Source organism: Cornus florida, unplaced genomic scaffold, assembly GCF_030987335.1.
Source record: "Cornus florida cultivar Cherokee Brave unplaced genomic scaffold, ASM3098733v1 CherokeeBrave_3.0.0_Hap2_Chr11, whole genome shotgun sequence".
NCBI lineage: Eukaryota > Viridiplantae > Streptophyta > Magnoliopsida > Cornales > Cornaceae > Cornus > Cornus florida.
Genome location: NW_026775581.1, coordinates 89,500,197 through 89,521,522, shown reverse-complemented (window position 1 = coordinate 89,521,522; position 21,326 = coordinate 89,500,197). Strand labels below are relative to the sequence as shown.

Here is a 21,326-nt window from a genome sequence, read left to right as displayed (position 1 = left end):
ACTTTAATTAAAAAAAACTCATAATAAAAGGTAATTTGTGGTACCGTTTTAGAGAAATTATTTTATCTTTTATATCAATTAATAAATATTTTTTATATTAATAATTATTGTCTAATTAGATTTTTTTTTAATTAAAAAACTCATAATAAATAGATAAATTGATAATTTGTGATTGAGTTTTATAGAAACTGTTTAAATATATATATTTCTAATGTGATAGAGTTTTATTGAAAATAAAATAGGTAATATGTGGTATGGTTTTATAGAAATTATTTTATTTTCTTTAAATATATTCTTATCCAATTAGATTTTTTTTTTTTATTAAAAAACTCATAATAAAATGTAATTTGTGGTAGAGTTTTAAAGAAATTATTTTATTTTTTTATATCAATTAATAAATATTTTTTAATTTAATAATTCTTGTCTTTTTGTCTAATTAGATTTTCTTTTATTAAAAACTCATAATAAATAGAGAAATAGGTAATTTTTTTTAGAGTTTTATATAAGCTTTTTTAATAATAATATACATATATTTTTGAAAAAGTCGATAAATAAGTAATTTGAATTTTATTAGGTAAGTTTTAAAGTTTTATTGAATTATTATTATTTTTATTATTATTATTTTTTTTTGTCAGAGTTTTATAGAAACTCTTTTAAAATTGAATAGATTTTTTAGAAACAAATAGATAAATAGGTAATTTATATTTTGTGTTTGTTTAATTATGTTTTATTCTTTGAATTGCATTAATCATGTTGATTTATTTTTACTTTTTATTTTTTTGTGTTTGTATAATTTAGTCGTTCATAATTTATTAAAATTTTAATTACTCAAAAAAGTTACTACTCAATTATTTTTAAAAGTGAATTTGTTTTAATAATTGAAATTACCTAGTAAAATTCAAATTAACAAATTAGTTTTTTATAATAGGAAAGAAAATATCCTCATAATAAGAAAGAAAATTTTCTCTGATTCGATCTCCTGTGATGGTTGGATCCAAAGGCTGATAAATGTGCTTCAATATTCTGAATTTTTCTCTGGAATTTTGGGTTTCTAGACTTATTGGATGGAGTTATTTATAGGCTTATTGGATGTATCTATAGGCTTCTTGGAGTAATAAGATGATGACACGTATCCTCTCCTTCTAAGGACATAATCATAACTCGGCTGGCCGATTATATTATGATAATTATCAATATTTTTTTATGTTATATTTTGTGTTACAGTTTTATAGAAGCTGTTTTAATAATATTATAGATTTATTAGGTAATTTGTAATTTGAAACTATTTTATAAAAAGTATTTTCATAATTTGAATTCTATTAGATAATCTAAAAGTGGTGATTGATTTAATTAAGTAACTTTTAGAATTTTATAGAAACTCTTTTTATAATTTTTTTTTATATTAATTAATAAATATTTTTTTATAGATAAATTGGTAATTTGAATTTTATTATGTAATTTTTAGAGTTTTATAAAGTTTATTTATTTATTTATTTATTTATAAAAACTCTTTTTATATCCATTAATGAATGTTTTTTTTAATAAATAAATACTGAAATACGAAAACACTATATATATATATATATATATATATATATATATATATAATTATAAAATCACACAGTCATCTAAATTCTAAATATTTTATTTTGAAACGTGAAAAATAAAAAAAACATCAAATTTAACTGTTCATCTCTCTTAGCACAAAAATATTTGATTACGATGGAATGAAGAAGGACCATACTTGATGGAATGTTTTGTTGCGTTGTTTCAATTAATTTCATAGGAGAGCTTCCTCTGATTCACGTTTTATCATACGATCCTCGGCACGCATAAAAATTCAAAATTGGACTGAAATGACACCAGAATAGGCAATGCTTACACGTGCGTGATGTGACGTGTTCCCAATACCTCCAGCACCATTACTACTGGCCCAAGGGGGATTGCTTCCTGAATTGTTGGAATCCATAATAGGCAATGCTGGGGTTTGCTTGGTAAGGGATTCTGGGCCTGTCCCTCCTAATTCTGCTACGAAGTTCTGGTACTCATCATCCATTTTCTTCCCAGTCCCTCTCACGGGACAATCAATAGTAATAGTGGGGTGCCCACCATCACCACAAATCTTACACAGACATGCATACTGCCGATGACCGGGCTCTCCACACAACCTACAAACCTCATCTTCCCTTATTGTTCCATTCAAGGCAGCAAGCTCCCGAAGCTGCTGTCTCTTATACTCATTGAGTCCTTCATCAACTTCTCCACCATCCCCACAACAGCATCAAGTGCATCTTGTGTATTCGCTTCCACCAAAACGTGCAAGTCCTCATTCTCAGCCGGATCAAATTTCAAATCCCAATCACAATTTTCGCTCCCGTATAACCAGGGTATTCTTTCATTGGTATGTAGAGCTTCTTGTTAAGCTTCGGCGGCCTATAATCTGCTGGTGGCTTAAACGCAGGGTTCCGTTTGAGAATTTGTGAAATTATCTCTTGTCTCTCTCTGTTAAGCCTTTCACGTGCACGATACTCTCTAGGGTTTATTCCAACTCCCACATTATCATATATAGGTTCAGGGGAAGGCGATCGACCGCCATCGGGACGTTCGTCTAGTTGCAAACCAGATTGTAACATTCTACTAATTTCAACAAGCCTAGCATTTAACAACTGAATTTCGGGGTCAAGGTCCATACCTCCAGTGAAGTCTTTCATAAAATCAGGCAGTTGAAATACTTGTTTTTGGTTTTTGCTCGTCGTCGGCCCACCGTGACTGCCTCTTCTTAGTCCCGCCACCGGCGTCCCCGTTCTGGCCTTCGGAGTCCGTTGTCGGAGGGTCCCACCTACTGCGTCGCCGTCGCCGTCACCGACTTGACGTTTCCTCTTCGCCGGCAGAATTATCCTTGTCTGTGCCACTCTGGTTGACGTTAAATTCTGACGTCAATACTATCTGGAGCTCTGATTCTGTCAATTGTTCTGTGATTCAGCTAACGGATTCGGATTGGATGGTTCCGATGGATTCATGAAGTTGGATTCTGGAATTTGTGGAAGTACTGGATTGTTGTCCTGAGCTAGTGTTTGTGGAGTTTGAGTTGGGGCTTGATTGTGTGGATCTAGGGTTTCAAAAGAGGTTTGAGGAGGGTTTAGTGGAGGTGGGATCTGAGAAGCGTAAGCTAGGGTTTCAAAAGATGAAAAGTAGAGGTTTTGGGAAAGAGGTTCAGATGGATGACAGGGTGGAGGTTCGGAAGGTAGGGTTTGTTGCAGAGAATCCATGGTTTATTCGCTATGCAGGGAGAGATTTTGGTTGGGACTCAATTTACATGTAATACTGTTTTATTTATAGTACAACTATTTATATATTTTTAATTGTTAATTTTATTTATTTATTTAATTTTGTTTTTCAGATTTTTTAATTGGAATAATAGTTTGTCTTGAATAAAACGTGAGTTTTGACTAAAGAGTAACATTCAGATATTCAATAATTTTATTTTATTTTTTAAATGGAGAATAATCCATTAATGACAAGTTTAAATTTATTAATCAATAATATTATTAGCTATTAAAAAATAATGACGTCAAGCGTATCTATCAATTTATTTCCATGAAAAAGATAGTTTTTTTATTTTTGAATAATTAAATTGTAAAATAAAAACCTTTTAAATATTTAAATATGTTGATTATTGACTTCTTGAAGTGTTGATGAGATAAGGAAATGTATGGTTTTTTGGTTGTTTGAAAATTACATTAAGAAAATCACATAATTACACAATTTATGCTTAATTCATGCATTCACAATGCATTACAAAAAATAAAATAAATAAATAAATAAATTGTTCTCAACATTACATTGGCATATGATGCTTATGAGTCTTATGACCAAATTAGTGGTGGAGCTAGGAAACTAAGTTAGTGGGAAAAATGTAATAAAAATTCAAAAACTTAAATGTTCATCGGCACTATTTTTATATATTTATGATTTTTTTTTTTTTTTTTTAAATTTCTTATACATTTATAATTGTCCTCAATTAGTTTTTATATTTTTGCAGTTGCAATAATTTTTTTAATATATGAAATATCGTCCATAAATTGCAAGACTCTGGTAATTTTAAAAATCAATTCACAAAAAGATCAATCCTTTATGTTACTAAAATCTTTGTCTTTTTTTTATGTAACCTAAAAGTGAAAAAAAAAAAAAATGGTCTCAAGTATTTACCTTACTTGTTTTGGGTCAAGAAATGTAACCGAAGAATATGAGGCAAAGTAAAAGAATATGAAATAAATGTAAGTTGTAAGAGAAAATTATTTGAAAAGGGGCTACACGAAAGAATGACGACGACAAAAAAAAAAAATAATAATAAAAAATAAATAAATAAAAATGTTCAAAAGTTAGAGGCAAAGTTTTATTTTATATTATTTTTTAATAATTTGAAGTGGGAGGCAATTATATAATTTTAAGGTTTTATATATACAAATTTAAAATAGGTAAAGTGAAAAAAGAAAAAAAAAACCCACAGCTATTATATTTTTTTTAAAAATTTTTTTAAAAAACACTGCTACTATTTAGTTTGTGCATATAAATCCATAACATTTAAAAACATGTAAAAATTACCCCCTATTATTTATGGACGGTTAATTTTGACATTTTTTATAATAAAAAAACTAAAATATCCTTAATATACTCTTAAAAACTGAAACTATATATGTTTTTTTATTATCTCGATTATCTTTTTATTTTTATTATTTCGAGGTATTTTAAGTATTTTAATTTTTAAATTGACAAAATATCTTTATTTATTCAATTTAACAAATTTAGGGTTTTTCCCAACATGAGTTTGGGATGGATCCTAGAGCTGAAACATAAGTCTTGCATCACACAGTCTTTTGGTGTTCAAAGTACCACTTTAGCATATTCCACCGCTTTTTAATTATAACCACAACCAAAAGATGTTTGAATATTCCACCACTTATATCTATAACTGTAACTAACATCTTATGCTAGCATATTCATTATTCCACCACTTTTTGATTATTACTGGAACTATAATCTTTAATTATTCCACCAACTCTAGTATGCCATTTTTTTTTTACTCACAAGATTTTGGGATTCCAAATTTTTAAGGGGACAAACTTTTAATGGTTTGCTTCTTTTTAAAATTACAAAAACTACTCATATAAAAGTAGTGTTAACTGGGGCAATTTTTCAAAAAGTTGAGGATATTTTGGAAAGTAAATTACTTTTTTACATTGAGGGATAATAAGAGCCTTCTCCAACAGTCTGTTAAAATATTTTTTTATGTAAAATATACACTGACACGTATGATACATAATTTTTTATTTTTTATTTTTTATCTCCAACGTATGTTAAGGTACACTGTCACGTCACTAATGTGTAAAATTATTGTGTATTTTACACAACATTTTTACATAGCTACATCAATATATTTGCTTTCTACTCCCGTTTGTAAAAGTTATGTGAGTTTTGTCACGTTATGTGGTTGATTGTTATTATGGATATATTTTTACATAAAATGTATAAAATAAGTTAAAAGTAAATAACACAAATTTTTTGTGTAATTTTATAATAACACATCAGATTTATATAAAAAAAAATATACACACCGGTTGGAGATGTTTTAAAAATTTTGAGATTTCGTGTTAATTTGTTTAATTAATAAACCGTGGTGGAGTTTAATTTTGGGCTTATGGTTTTGGGGCTCCGCCAAATTGTAAACATCAACCCAAAATTATTTATTTCATAAGCCAGAATTTCAGCACCCATATGAAAACCCATCAGACCTAACGTTATTTGTCTTTAAGCCCAGTCACGTAAGACCAAATACAAAGAAGAAAAATTATGATAGTTACAAATACCTATAGGTGTTATACCCTGAAACCAATCCTATAAAGATAGGCAGAAAAGCTAGAGTATGCCCAAAACAAGCAGCCCAAACTCAAGCCCAGAAACAAAATCAACAATCCTTGATCCACAATTTGAATCAAAATGCAGTAAAACCGTTGTAAGAAAAGAACCAAACCTGCATGTTAATGTTTAATTATGAGAATGTATATTTTTATTATTGAGCACAAGTACATAAATTAGAAGGCCATAAGTTACATTGTATGATGTCTCCTTTTCAGAAGAAAGGTTGAAAAGTCTCAAAATTATAAAAGTTATTGGAAGTCACATTCCGCCTGATTAGACCATGTTTTGTGATGAAAGAGAAAATAATAAAACAAGTTTATTGTCTTTTGGGACGTGTGCCATCGGTAAATTGAAAGCAGAGCATCTCTATATCTCAATTAGTCAAAAATCATCAAGATTTATGCCTAGTGGAAGGTCAAATGACAATATAAGAGGATGATTCTTCAATTTCCAAACTGTCAGACATTGACATAATTTATGGCAAGTGATTAGCCTGAAGGATTATTTCAAATTTGCAGCGTATAGTTTCAAAGAGAGTTTTAAATTGATCACTTAATCCAAAAATAATAAATTTATCAAAATGAGCCAACCCATTAATAGTATTTTTGCATTTATAGAATGCTTCTATTGCTAAGATTTTTTTTATTCAAAACATGGTTACACGAATCTATAATCATTAATTAAAGGGATTTTTTTTTTGTTTTTTATTTATTACAAGGCAAGAAGGATTAGAAGTTAAATTAGTAGTAGATACAGAGAGTTGAAACTTGACACTTCAAAATTCACCAAAAGTACTAATTCACTAAACTATCAGGCACGGGCGGATCCAGCACTTCCAAATGGGGTGGGCTCTACCATTTACTATATTTTATTTTAATTTTTTTTTTTTTTTGGATGTGCTGAAGCCCACCTTCGTCCACCCCTCTCTCCCTTGCTATAAAGGCATTTGGAATTTAAGGAATAACCGTTAATAAAGTAAGTAAGGTAAAGTTCACGTGGATCAATGTATTTTATGTAACATGTGTAATTTACTAAAAAGTCTGATGAAGTTTTCAGACGACGAATTCAGATTTTGACGAGGCTCAAGCAAATGTTCTGACTTTCTAGTTAGGATTTCAATGACGATTCCGGTGATTGAAATTGAACTCTGATCAAAATAGGAGATTTTTCAATTATTTTTAAAAAGCGATTATGCATATTTAAAATTTGATTTGCTTAATTATACAGTTCAGATTCAACCACGTTATCACATTATTTTATTTTATTATTTACAAATTAAATTATAACAGAAGTTTCAAGAAAGATAATGTTAATTTCAAGAAGTTGGTTTTAGTAATTATTAGAGTCAGATCATAAAAATGACAATATATTCAATATAAGGGAAGATAATTAAAAATATATATAAATATATGATAAATAATAATATTCTGAAATTATATAATTAAATAAATTATATTGCTAAAACTTCTGTGATAATTTAATTTGTAAGTAATAAAATAAAATAAAATAATGTGATAACGTTGTTGAATCAGAACTGCATAATTGAGTATGCACAAGAAAGAGATCTGCCTGGAGGATCGTGGTGAGTGGTAATAGAATGTAAGATTTTTTAATTTTTTATATTTTAATTTATGAGATCATGGCGACAAGTTAAATCACGTAATTCAAGGTCACACAGTACCGGTGGTCCTCGTGTGGGGTCCGCAAGTTTACCACGTAATGCAAACACATATTCGAGTGCCGACATATGAGGCCCCAGAGTCCTCTGTAATTCAAGGTCACTTCACGCTTGGATGATATTTGTGTGGGGTCCGCAAGTATACCACGTACGCAAAAACATATTTGAGTGTCGACATATGGAGGCTAGAGAGGCCAAAGGCACAAATTTCAGTGCAAACTCAATTATAACAACACCAAGTACCCTCGTCACTGGTATCTACTCCAAATGGCGCCTTGAATTCTAATGTCATTTTGACAAGACTGACCCAAATAATAAAAAAAAAAGATTCCTTATAATACACGAGGTTATCTTTTGTGGAAAAGATGCTCCGTTATTGTCCGAATAATAAAAGTGGGAAAGATGTTTCAATATTATCGAGTGATAAACGAGACGTGTTTCAAGTAAAAGGGAGGGGTGTGTGCAAGGACGGAGTTATTTAAGTGATGACTTGGATTATAGTTTAAGTTTAATTTTTTTATTATTATATAAAAGTTTATGTACGAATTCATATGTAATATTACTTTTCTTTTTAACTCAGATTTATATGTGATATTATTATTATTTTTTAACTCAAACCAATTTATAATATTAGTTTCGTGCTAAATAAGTATCTAGTCAATAATTATATTTATTTCCTAATTATTTTATTTATATTTATTTTTATAGCTCTTCCCTTGGTCCAAAACTCTAAATTATTGATTTCATATAGGGTCCTATAATTGTCATTTCATTAATTACCCAAAAAAGTATTAGTCATTTTCATTGTTGATGGTGCATGAGAATGATAATATGTCACACACACGGAACGCTTTAATTTCTAGATTGACATATTGCAATTTGCAACTACAGCATTATTGGTTTTCTTAAAACAAAGTAGCCGTACAGGACTTGGGTTATCTACATTTGTGTACCTTTTCTGGATTTTGCTCTAACATTGCCAAGGACTTGGGCATATATAGACTTTCCAATTGGGAAAAACTTCATTCTCTATACTATTTAACGAAGAAAAAAGAGTAGCAGCCTATTGGCTATATCCATGTGTCAACAAAACTATCTAATCATGAAAAAAATAAAAAAATAATCTAATCATGTAATTTGATTTGGACAAATCACTATGACTTTTCACATCATCAATTTCACTTTCAATTTAGGTTTTGCCAACACGTGGCAAACAATTTATCATAATTAATTAAATATTGTTATTAGAAGACAATATATCAGTGTGTGATGATGTGATACTGCAACAACAAGACATAAGTAGATGTGTGTAAATGAGTGTGTGAAAGGCTAAGATATTGGGGTAGAACTAAAGTAAAATTAGCTGTATTAAGGTTGTTTGTTTGAATGTAAAATAAATATAATTCAGATAAAAAATAAAATTTTTTTGATAGGTGTGATTAATTCTTTATAAGAAAAATATTTCACGTCTAAATAAATAGGCTTTGTGTGACTAAACTTAAAAATTAAATACTGTATATTATTGCACAAACAGTAGTATGCAAATATAACATGCATTCTCACGCTTGCAACAGTGACCCTTTTGTTTTGACATCAAAAGTAATGGGTTTATCTTCTTTGTGTAATTTGAATCGGATTTTATCTCCCAATTGGTAATTTCTTTAAATTGAAAAAAAAAAAAAAAACCAAAGAGAGACTTTTTAACTTTTAGTGCATTTTGGTTAAAATCTTATTTTGACTTTTAGTACATCCCACGTGTTATTATTGTCTTAGGTGGATGAGTACTAGATTCACGTCAACTAGTTTTCTTTTTATCAATCTGTATTCTATATATTCATATATCATAGAAAAATAAATAATAATAATAATAATAATAATAATAATAATGCTTGTCGCGTTCTTTATTCGGATAAATGTTACTTTCAGTAAAGTCAAAAAGTATTTTTATTTTAGATAGAAATGATTGGTACAAAAATAATTAAGCTTCTCAACAGCATCACGAAAAATGTGATTTTAGTTAACACATGAGGGTGAATTTCTTTTATTTATTATTATTATTATTATTATTATTTTTCGCGCTGTTACCAAGTTTAATCATACATTATAATTTAGGGCTAGTAATTTGTGTTTGTGGATCATAATCGTATCGTATTGAATTAATACTACGTTTGGTATGTAGAAATAAAATAGAATACAAGTGAAAATGAAATGAGAATGACATTTATTATTTGGTTGTAAATATAAAATGTGTAGGAATGAAATAATAATAATCATTCTAGTATTTGGTTGGACCGATTTAAAATTTAAAATGGAATAAATTTCAAATTGAATTCACCATAATATCCCTCCTTGTAACAAATAAATTTAATTAACAAAATGACATTCTTTTAAATGGTGCCAATGGCAGTGGTGACGGTGGTAGTAGAGGTGAAAAACTATGGTGGAAGGCGGCGATGGCGGCAATGGTGGAAGGCGACGGTGATGGCAATGGTGGAAAGCAGCGACGGTGTTGGTGGAATACGGCAGTGGTGTTGGTGGAAAGTGGTGGCAATAGTGTGGTGGTGGAAGGTGGTGATAGTAGGTTGTAAATATAAAATGTGTAGGAATGGAATGATAATAACCATTCTATTCTTTGGTTGGACTAATTTAAAATTTAAAATAGAATAAATTTCAACTTGAGTTCTTTAAAATATTCCTCATAGTAACAATTAAATTTAATTAACAAAATGACATTCTTCTAAATGGTGGCAAATGGCGGTGGTAACGGTGGTGGTAGAGGTGGAAAGCGGTAATGGTGTAGGTTGTGGTGTTGGAAGGCGGCGACGGTGTTGGTGGAATACGGCAGTGGTGTTGGTGGAAGGTGGTGAAAGTAGTGTGGTGGTGGAAGGAGATAGTGGTGTAGGTGGCGGTGGTGTAAGCAATGGAGGTGACTGTGGTGGAAGGCGGTGACGATGGTGGTGGAAGACAGTGGATGTGGCGGTGGAAGGCGTTGGCTACGACAGTGGTGGTAGTGGTGGAAGGCGGTGGCGGTGGCGGTGGCGGTGGCGGTGGTGGAAGGAAGTGACGGTGGTGGTGGAAGGAGGTAACGGTGGTGGTGGTGGATGGCAGTGGAGGTGGCGGTGGTGGGGTGGTGGTAGGTGATGGCGGTAATGGTGGTGGAAAGTGGCGGTGACGGCATTGACGGTTGTGGTGGAAGGTGGTAGTAGTGGTGAAGGATGGTGATGGTGGTTGTGGAAGGCGGCAGCGGTAGTGGTGAAAGACGATAGCAGTGGTGGTGGTGAAAGGCGGCGGCGGCGGTGGTGATGGCTGGTGGTGGAGGTGGAAAACAGTAGTGGTGGTAGTGGTGGAAGCTGGCAGTGGCAGAGGTGGAATGTAGTGGTGGTGAATGATGGTGGCCGCGGTGGTGGTGGCTATGGCGAAAGGCGGTAGTGGTACGTGGTGATTACAGCGAAGAAAGGCGATGTTGGTGGTGAAAGGCGGTGTTGGAGGTGAAAGGCTGCGGCGGTGGTGGTGGAAAACGGTGGGTGGTGGTGGTGGTAGTGGTGGAAGTCGGTGGTGGTGGTGATGGTGAAAGACAGTGGTGGTTGTGGTGGAAGGTAATAGTGGTTTTCGGACTTAGAACATGAGGGTTTTTTGGGAAGTTGATTTTTTTAAAAAAAATTACTAGGGAATAGAATGGTCATTCGATAGGTTTAGTTATGGAATGGATTTTCATTCCAATGGGATGACCATTACCACTTTAAATTGTATACCAAACAAAGGAATAGTTGGAATAAACATTCCATTCAATTCCATTCCTGCACACCAAACGTAGCATAAAGGTATTATATTAAATAGCTCAATCGGAATACCATTCGTTTAATAATCGTGTTAGGAACTCTCAAAACTAATCCGACCTATTTATTAAACGGGTTACACATGTAATCCGTTTAATGGCCTATTTACAAAAACGAAACATTATATTATTTAAATTATTAATAATTCCTAATCAAACAATAATTATTAAAAAAATATAAGTTTTAATCAAACCAAATTACTAAATAATCTTTAGTCTATAAAAAGAGTAAATTATAAGACACGAGTTTAGATAGTAATTTTAGAAATCAAATAAATATTTATTTATGACACGTATAGTCAAGTGTGTATAAACAGATTGAACTCCTCAACCCAAACACGAGAAGATTAACTAAACAGGTTAATCATGTCAACCCATTTACGATCCAAACTCGTTAAAGATCAACTCAAACCCCTTAATTTGTATCATGTCGTGTTGACGGGTTGTGTTAAATTTTGCCACACCTACATTACATGTTGTAAATGTCACATTTTTAGTGATATTTCATATTAATTATGCCATCTAAACTCACTTTACAACCAAATTTTTGAAAATTATATTCAGTATGTTAGATAGCGTGAGGGTTAAGGTTTTTCCATATACAACAACTACCTCACTTACCTATAGTTTACCGTATATTGATTTTCTTGGGCAACACTCACACACTGTAATATCCCTAATTTTAAAAGGGTAGTCTCGGTATTTAGTTAATTGTTTTATTTGTATTTTAAAATTATTTATTTGATTTCTTGGTTATTTATTTAATTGCTTATTTGAATTAATTGTTTATGTGTTTATTTAAAATAAATTGTTTATTTAAATTATGTGCTAAATGATGTGTATTTGTTGCTTAAATGTTAGGTGTTTATCTGTAATTATTTATTAATAATTAAATGGTTTAAATGTTATCTTATTTGTTTTATTTTATTTTATTTTATTTTAATGATTATGGACAGTAGTCATGGACCAAACCCATGGGTCGCATGAATTATTTGGATATAAGTTGTAATGGGTATGGATAATTACCCATGGATAGATATACATATATATATGAGTATATATGTCTACAAGGTTATTATGTTTATTAATTATATTAAATAACTAGTAGTATTAATAACTATAGTTAGATATGTATTATATAATGTGTATATATATATAATTATATATCATGTTAGTAGACTTGTATATTTATGTATTATATATGTTTTTCTTTTCTTTTCTTTTCTTAACCCTTAAGGTAGCTTAGTTGGGGAAAGAATGGAATTAAGGTTTTATTTTATGCCTATATATATATACATATTATAAGTCTGTATAGGGTTGTTACAAACCCATTAAGCAGACATAGAGAGAGGACGTGAGAAATAGAGAGACAAAGAAAGAGCCGAGAGTTTTAGAAAAAGAAGAGAAAATTTGGCTAAGAGAGTTCAATGCCAAACCCAAGGGGAAGAAAGAGAGGGCTGTGCGTGGGTTATGGTGTGCAGTAGAGAGGTTTGAAGGTCACCAAGGGTTGCCAGGAAAATCAGAGAAGAAAAATGTTTAAGGTTTTCATTCCGAAACCTTAAGAGGCAAGTTCTTCTCTTACTCTCTCCGTTTGATCTATATTTCTATACATGCCTAGGAAATTCCAGGGGGCTTAAACAACATAATTGACCAATTATGCATGTCTGAATCGGATTTGAATAAGGGATTTTTATAACTTATTCACATGTTCTTGATTTCTTTATTCTTAAATTTTTTATGCATGAACTGTTGTTTAAGTTGAATCTTTGTATGTTAAAACACTTAAAATAATTTAGTATGGATGTATGGGACTTAGATTGGAGCTTAGGACCCTTAATGTGATACCCCTCGATTCTAGAGTTACGGGTGATCAAGTCCGAGCACAGATGTGAGGGATATCAGACAATTAATATGTAAACAAGCAGGAATACAAAAGAGAATAAAAGAAATAAATGTTAAAGCTGAAAGAATTCTAGAATAAAAAAAAACCTCAAAATTATTTAATTAAAATCCAAAACCTCCATTAATTAAATAACTCGAAAATCCATCTTGTAGAGCCCTATTAAAATCCCAAACTGAAAAGGAAACAGCTAAAACAAAATCCAAAGTTAATCATAGAAAGCAATCTTACGTAGTCGGAGGAATAAGTGACTGTATCTGCTCAGCACGATCAAGCCCTAAGCCTGAAACTGACGAACACCTGAAAAATAAGAGTGGGTTAGGCCCACATGAAAGTTCTATTCTATTACAATCCATACAGAAACCCGATACGCAGATACATCATAGATAACTCAACAATAACTAGAGTAGTCCATATATATATAAATACACACTATAGAACGCTCACTAGCCCACAGTTCTGTCGCAACCCGAGTAGAAGGTAATATACAAAATGCACGTAACGTAGTCATATATGCTTAGACCTACCAGGGAAACATCATTAGGCCCAGTTATCCATCTTAGGCGATATACGCACCCTAACCATGATCCTGAGATTCAAGTTCATATCATGGTACCATAAAGATATATATATAAAATCCGTTCAAGATATGTCATTCAAATGCTTATTGACCTGACATAAATATAAGTAGGATTTAACTTTTATAGTTAATCCAACTTATTTTGAAATAGGTAGGACTTAGTGTTTTGAACTAATCCGTCCCTAGAATAAGTAGGTCTTAGTGTTTTGAACTAAGCCATCTCTAATATGCCACCGTCCCATACCGGTGCATATACATACATATAAGTAGGACTTAACTTTTATAGTTAATCCAACTTATTTCAGAATAGGTAGGACTTAGTGTTTTGAACTAAACCGTCCCTAGTATGCCACCGTCCCATACCGGTGCATACACACACAACCAGTCCAACAATTGACAAAATAGTACAAGCAGTTCATCAATTATAATCCAGAACAATATAATGATAATCAGAATCGTTACTGAACACATTATGATGAAATTCTTAAACGTAAATTTCATAACAATCCATAAATTCAAAAATTGATGAAATTTAAACAGTTAAAACATCAATTAACTCCATATAAGCATACTACAGTTTCAGTTAGTCAATTATGCTTATTTCAATGCTTAAACATGATTAATACTATTTAATCATACATACACAAATTGCTAGAATTATAATAAGTAATTAAATCCTCCAAACAGTACATAAATTGATACCGTTTATAACAAATTAAATATCAATTTAATCTAAAAAAAGCCTAGTTAATTGTCGGTATTCCATTGCACCTATAACACTGTTGAAATATGATTAAATATTATTAAATCATATGCGAAAGATTTGGTAAGTTTCAGTAAGCAAACAACTTAACAAAACAGCACTCAACATGTAGGCTTTTCTTTATCTTCCTGTTGCTTCATTCTGTAATACACAAATGTGATAATGCTTCCTAATATTTTCATAAGTCCATCACAATTAATTACATCATTCAATGCAATTTAAACGGATTAAAAATACTTCGGACTGCCCAAACAACCCCTAAAAAGACCAAAACTGTGCGTTTCGGGCGAGAGCAGACTCTCAAAAGTTGAGACCCAGCTCTCCCCTTGTGAGAGCCAGCTCCCCACCCTTGGGAGCCGGCTCTAAAGAGCTGGGAGCCGGCTTCCTCCATGTGGGAGCTGGCTCTGACAAAGAGGGAGCTGACTCCCTCCTTTTGGGAGCCAGCTTTCTTTCCCTTAAGAGCCGTAACCTGATTCCTGTTCGTCTCCTTCGCCTCCAGCGATGTCAAGACCCTTTGTTTTACTTTATTTAAGATTCCTAGGGTTCAATTTATGTCCCAACAGTTCCAGAAATTCTTAGAAATTCATTATGCATCGTTAACAAGAATTTAAACATAATCCGAAATAATTGATTCAATAATTCAACTTTAGTTAATCGACACACAGAGATAGTTCAACGACATAATTAACATGCATAAAACATCCATTTTAAAGTTTGATTAAGTCCTTGAGACTATTTAGGCATGCACAGAACACAGGTTTAAGGGAAGGAGTTAGAATAGGAACTTGCCTTCGGTTTCAGTTTTGAAACCTTAAATTGTCGTCTCTAATAATTTCGGCGACCTTACTGCTTTCACCGACCACTGTTGCTCTTGGTTTAATGCACAGGCAAGCTCAATTTTCCCTCCTTGGTTCAGTCTTAGTCTAAGCCAAACCCTAGTCTTCCTCTCTCTATTTCTCTCTGTTTCTCTTTGTCTCTCTGTATGCGTGAACAGGGTTTACAAACCCTTGGTAGACATATTGTTCTTTGTATAAGCTTAACCAAAAACCTAATTCTACTTATATTAAGAGACGGCAACCTTAACTAATTATAACCTTAGTCGGCTAACCCGTAAAACATATCAAATTATAACATTATAATGAATAAGAAAACTAATAAAATAATTAATTCATTATTCCACATAAACATATACTAAAGAAAACAATTAATTAATTTAAATCATTAAACCATTAAAACAAATAATTCAATTAAATAAAACCAATTAAAACAATTAGGTAAATACAATTAGGCAAATAATCAGATAATCAAGTAAAAATGCAATAAAATAATTACTAAAATGCCGAGGCTATCCTTTTAAAATTAGGGATATTACACTTAACTATGAAGTTTTTAGGGTTTACAAAGGCTGAACCAACGAAGAAGATGAAGTCCACACGAACCGAGCCAACTCAGTTGTTAACCCAGCCAACTCGGTTGGAAACCAAGTCAACTGAGTTGGGGTCGCAGGACAAACACAACTGACTCGGTTGGTAACTGAGTTGACTCAATTGGCAATCGAGCTGACTCAGTTTGCAATCGAGTCAACTCGGTTGGGTTGCGACCTGGGTTTTTGGTTTTTAATGTCCAGAATGTGTTTAAATCTATTTTCAGTTAAGTGTAATATCCCTAATTTTAATGTCCAGAATGTGTTTAAATCTTTAATACACAAATGTGATAATGCTTCCTAATATTTTCATAAGTCCATCATAATTAATTACATCATTCAGTGCAATTTAAACGGATTAAAAATACTTCGGACTGCCCAAACAACCCCTAAAAAGACCAAAACTGTGCGTTTCGGGCGAGGGCAGACTCTCAAAAGTTGAGACCCAGCTCTCCCCTTGTAAGAGCCAGCTCCCCCCCCTTGGGAGCCGGCTCTAAAGAGCTGGGAGCCGGCTTCCTCCATGTGGGAGCTGGCTCTGACAAGGAGGGAGCTGACTCCCTCCTTTTGGGAGCCGGCTTTCTCTCCCTTAAGAGCCGTAACTTGATTCCTGTTCGTCTCCTTCGCCTCCAGCGATGTCCAGACCCTCTGTTTTACTTTATTTAAGATTCCTACTGTTTAATTTATGTCCCAACAATTCCAGAAATTCTTAGAAATTCATTATGCATCGTTAACAAGAATTTAAACATAATCCGAAATAATTGATTCAATAATTCAACTTTAGTTAATCGACACACAGAGATAGTTCAACGACAGAATTAACATGCATAAAACATCCATTTTAAAGTTTGATTAAATCCTTGAGACTGTCTAAGCATGCACAGAACACAGGTTTAAGGGAAGGAGTTAGAATAGGAACTTGCCTTCGATTTCAGTTTTGAAACCTTAAATTGTCGTCTTTAATAATTTCGGCGACCTTACTGCTTTCACCGACCACTGTTGCTCTTGGTTCAATGCACGAGCAAGCTCAATTTTCCCTCCTTGGTTCAGTCTTAGTCTAAGCCAAACCCTAGTCTTCCTCTCTCTATTTCTCTCTGTTTCTCTTTGTCTCTCTGTATGCGTGAACAGGGTTTACAAACCCTTGGCAGACATATTGTTCTTTGTATAAGCTTAACCAGAAACCTAATTCTACTTATATTAAGAGACGGCAACCTTAACTAATTATAACATTAGTCGGCTAACCCGTAAAACATATCAAATTATAAAATTATAATGAATAAGAAAACTAATAAAATAATTAATTCATTATTCCACATAAACATATACTAAAGAAAACAATTAATTAATTTAAATCATTAAACCATTAAAACAAATAATTCAATTAAATAAAACCAATTAAAACAATTATGTAAATACAATTAGGCAAATAATCAGATAATCAAGTAAAAATGCAATAAAATAATAACTAAAATGCCGAGGCTATCCTTTTAAAATTAGGGATATTACACTTAACTATGAAGTTTTTAGGGTTTACAAAGGCTGAACCAACGAAGAAGATGAAGTCCACACGAACCGAGCCAACTCAGTTGTTAACCCAGCCAACTCGGTTAGAAACCAAGTCAACTGAGTTGGGGTCGCGGGACAAACACAACTGACTCGGTTGGTAACTGAGTTGACTCAATTGGCAATCGAGCCAACTCGGTTTGCAATCGAGTCAACTCGGTTGGGTTGCGACCTAGGTTTTTGGTTTTTAATGTCCAGAATGTGTTTAAATCTATTTTAATTAATATTAAGGGGTTTAAATGGACTTGGGGAAGTTCCACAATGCATAAAATACATATATATGCTAAGGATATGATTAATTTGGGTGTTAGATATCCTATATGTTGTTTCATGGGATAAATGGATTAATTTAATTATCTAAATAATGTAAATTAATGCTTAAGTAATTATGAAATAATTTATCTGAGATCTAAGTTAATTACTTGGGTTGTAAGTTAACTACATGCTATTTAAATTGTTGTATTTGCTTAAATAAATGCAAATAATATTTGTATGATGTGTGTCATATTATCACCGGATTATTTGATGTACTATATTATCTTTACATCATTTATTGGATTGTATGGTTTAATGCACCAGTATGCGATAGTGACATTCTAGGGATGAATTAACATATCAGTTAAGTCCTACCTATTCGGATTTATAAAGGAATTGATTAACTAGAAATTAAGTTAAATCCTACTTATTTTTATGTCAGGCCACTGAATGAATTGGATGACATATTAGATATTTACTTTTATGTTTGGATATGACGGATTTATATATATAGTTATACGCAGTGATATGAGCTTGAGTCTCAAGATCATGGTTAAGGCACGTATATTGCTTAAGATGGATAATTGGATATAGTAGACACCTGTGTGCCTTGGTAGGTCTAGGTACTCATGCTCACTTTATATGCGATTTGTGTGTTGCTTTCTATTCAGGTTGAGGCAGACCTATAATCCAGTGAGCGTCCTATAGTGTGTGTGTGTGTGTGTGTGTATATATATATTTATGGATTATTTAACTATTGTTGAATTGATTAGGATGTATACGTGTATCGGATCTCTGCTTGGACTGTAGTAGAGTAGAATTTGTTTGTGAGCCTGACTCACCTTTTTTTTCATGTGTTCGTCAGTTCCGGTCTTAAAGCTTGTTCGTGCTGAGCAGAGACATCATTCACTCTTCCGACTACATGTAATATCTCTAATTTTAAAAGGATAGTCTCGGTATTTATTTATTTATTTTAATTGTATTTTTAATTTTTTAATTGATTATTTGACTAATTGCTTATGTGTTTAATTGAATTAGGTATTACTTGATTATTTGATTATGTGTCTATGTATTATTTGTATTTGTCTATGTGTTAATTGTTTAATTAGATTATGTGCTTAAATGGTGTTTTGATTAATTGTAAATTAAATGTTTTTTTTTCTTTTATTATTTTATTTTATTTTTCTTTTATGGTTATGGTTAGTAGTAATGAGCCAACCAATTGGATCCCACGGACTACTTGGATAGGAGGTTGGATGTGTATGAATTATTACCCATGGATAGTTGTGTATGTATATATATATATATATATATATTATATACATATATAAAAAGGAGAGTAATATGGTAACTTGGGTAATAATATTTAATCTGATGTATATGTTTGATATTTAAATAATAAAAATATACATAGATTTGATACGTGTTATGTTTTAAGTTACTTTATAATATTATGGTAACTTAAGTATTATTGGATAATCCATTAATAAATAATGGAATGTGTATAATTTATTTATTTAATAAACATATATATAAATTATATACGTAACATATTTTACTTACCTTTTTAATATATATAAAAGGGAAAGTAATTTATTAATTACTTTTATGGTAACTTGGGTAGTTTTATTTAATCTGATGTATATATTTTATATTTAAATAATAAAAATATACATAGTTTTGATACGTGTTATGTTTTAAGTTACTTTATAATATTATGGTAACTTAAGTATTATTAAATAATCCATTAATAAATAATGGAATGCGTATATTTTATTTATTTAATAAACTTATACATAAATTATATACGTAACATATTTTACTTACCTTTTTATTATATATAAAAGGGAAAGTAATTTATTAATTATTTTTATGGTAACTTGGTTAGTAATATTTAATCTGATGTATATGTTTTATATTTAAATAATAAAAATATACATAGTTTTGATACGTGTTATGTTTTAAGTTACTTTATAATATTATGGTAGCTTAAGTATTATTAGATAATCCATTAATAAATAATGGGAATTGTATAATTTATTTATTTAATAAAGATATACATAAATTATATACGTAATATATTTTACTTGCCTTTTTAATATTTTAATATTTATTTTTTTAAGTTGACTTGGATTGGGAAAAGGGTTATGATTATTTTATTTAGCCTATAAATATATAGCAATAGGTTGTGAAAGGGGGTTAGAAATATTCACGTGATATATTCTAGAGAGAGAGAGTTAGAGGGGGAAGGAGGAAAAGGAAGGAAGGAGGAGAAGGTTTAAGACAAGTTCTTCTTCTATCTCTTTCCCTTTGATTCGTGTTTCTGTACATGCCTAGGAAATTCCAGGATTTATTAAATACATAAAATTAAATAATTACGCATGTTTAATTGGATTAAAACATAGGTTTTTATAAAATTGGTTCATATCTGTTCTTGTGTTATGAATTGATAAATGCATGATTTTGATTTGATTTCTGGTGTGAATTTTTACATGTTTGAATTATGTATTTTTAATATCTGTGGAATGATAAAACGTAGAAACATGCCTAGGATTCCTGAACATTAAATAGGGACTAGGTATCTAAACTCAATCATAACGATGCTTGGTATTTGAATGTTTTAAACAAACGAATGGATTTAATCTTTTAAAATGCTTTAGCAATTGAGATTAAATGTGTAGGATGAATTGAATATGGAGAATGCTTATTTGACGATATAATAAAATATCATCATGTATAAGATTCAGTTTGTGTAGGACATATGATATAGGAAGCTGAAATAAATAATAAGTCGTTCATATTATGTGATAACTTGATATCATATTATCATAGTTATTTCTGAAATATTTGATGTATTTCTTTAATTATTACATCAATTGTTGGATTGTGTGGTTTAATGCACCGGTATGGGACGGTGGCATTCTAGGGACGGATTAACTTATCAGTTAAGTCCTACCTATTTTATATAAGGGAATGGATTAACTAAAATGTTAAGTCCTACTTATATTCAAGTTAGGTCAGCTGAACAAGTTGAATGACTTATGGAAGATTAATTTATTATATAAGGGAATGGATTAACTAAAATGTTAAGTCCTACTTATATTCAAGTCAGGTCAGCTGAACAAGTTGAATGACTTATAGAGGATTAATTTATTATATAAGGGAAATGATTAACTAAAATGTTAAGTCCTACTTATATTCAAGTCAGGTCAGCTGAACAAGTTGAATGGCTTATGGAGGATTAATTTATACTGGATAGGATGGTTACTAGATTATATATATATAAGTATGGTGCCATGATATGAGCTTGAGTCTCAGGATCAATGGTTAGGGTGCGTAAATCGCCAGGGATGTGCAGCTAGATATAGTGTAGTTGTGTACCCTGGTAGGTCTAGGTACTCATGCCCACTATA

The 21,326-nt window shown here is 31.3% G+C and overlaps 2 pseudogenes; one reads left to right on the top strand and one right to left on the bottom strand.

The window, feature by feature from the left end:
* Positions 1–2,199: 2,199 nt before the first annotated feature.
* Positions 2,200–3,269, bottom strand: LOC132281512 (splicing factor-like protein 1; annotated as a pseudogene).
* A 6,728-nt stretch (positions 3,270–9,997) lies between these two features.
* Positions 9,998–21,326, top strand: part of LOC132281511 (uncharacterized) — a 28,308-nt pseudogene continuing 16,979 nt past the window's right edge.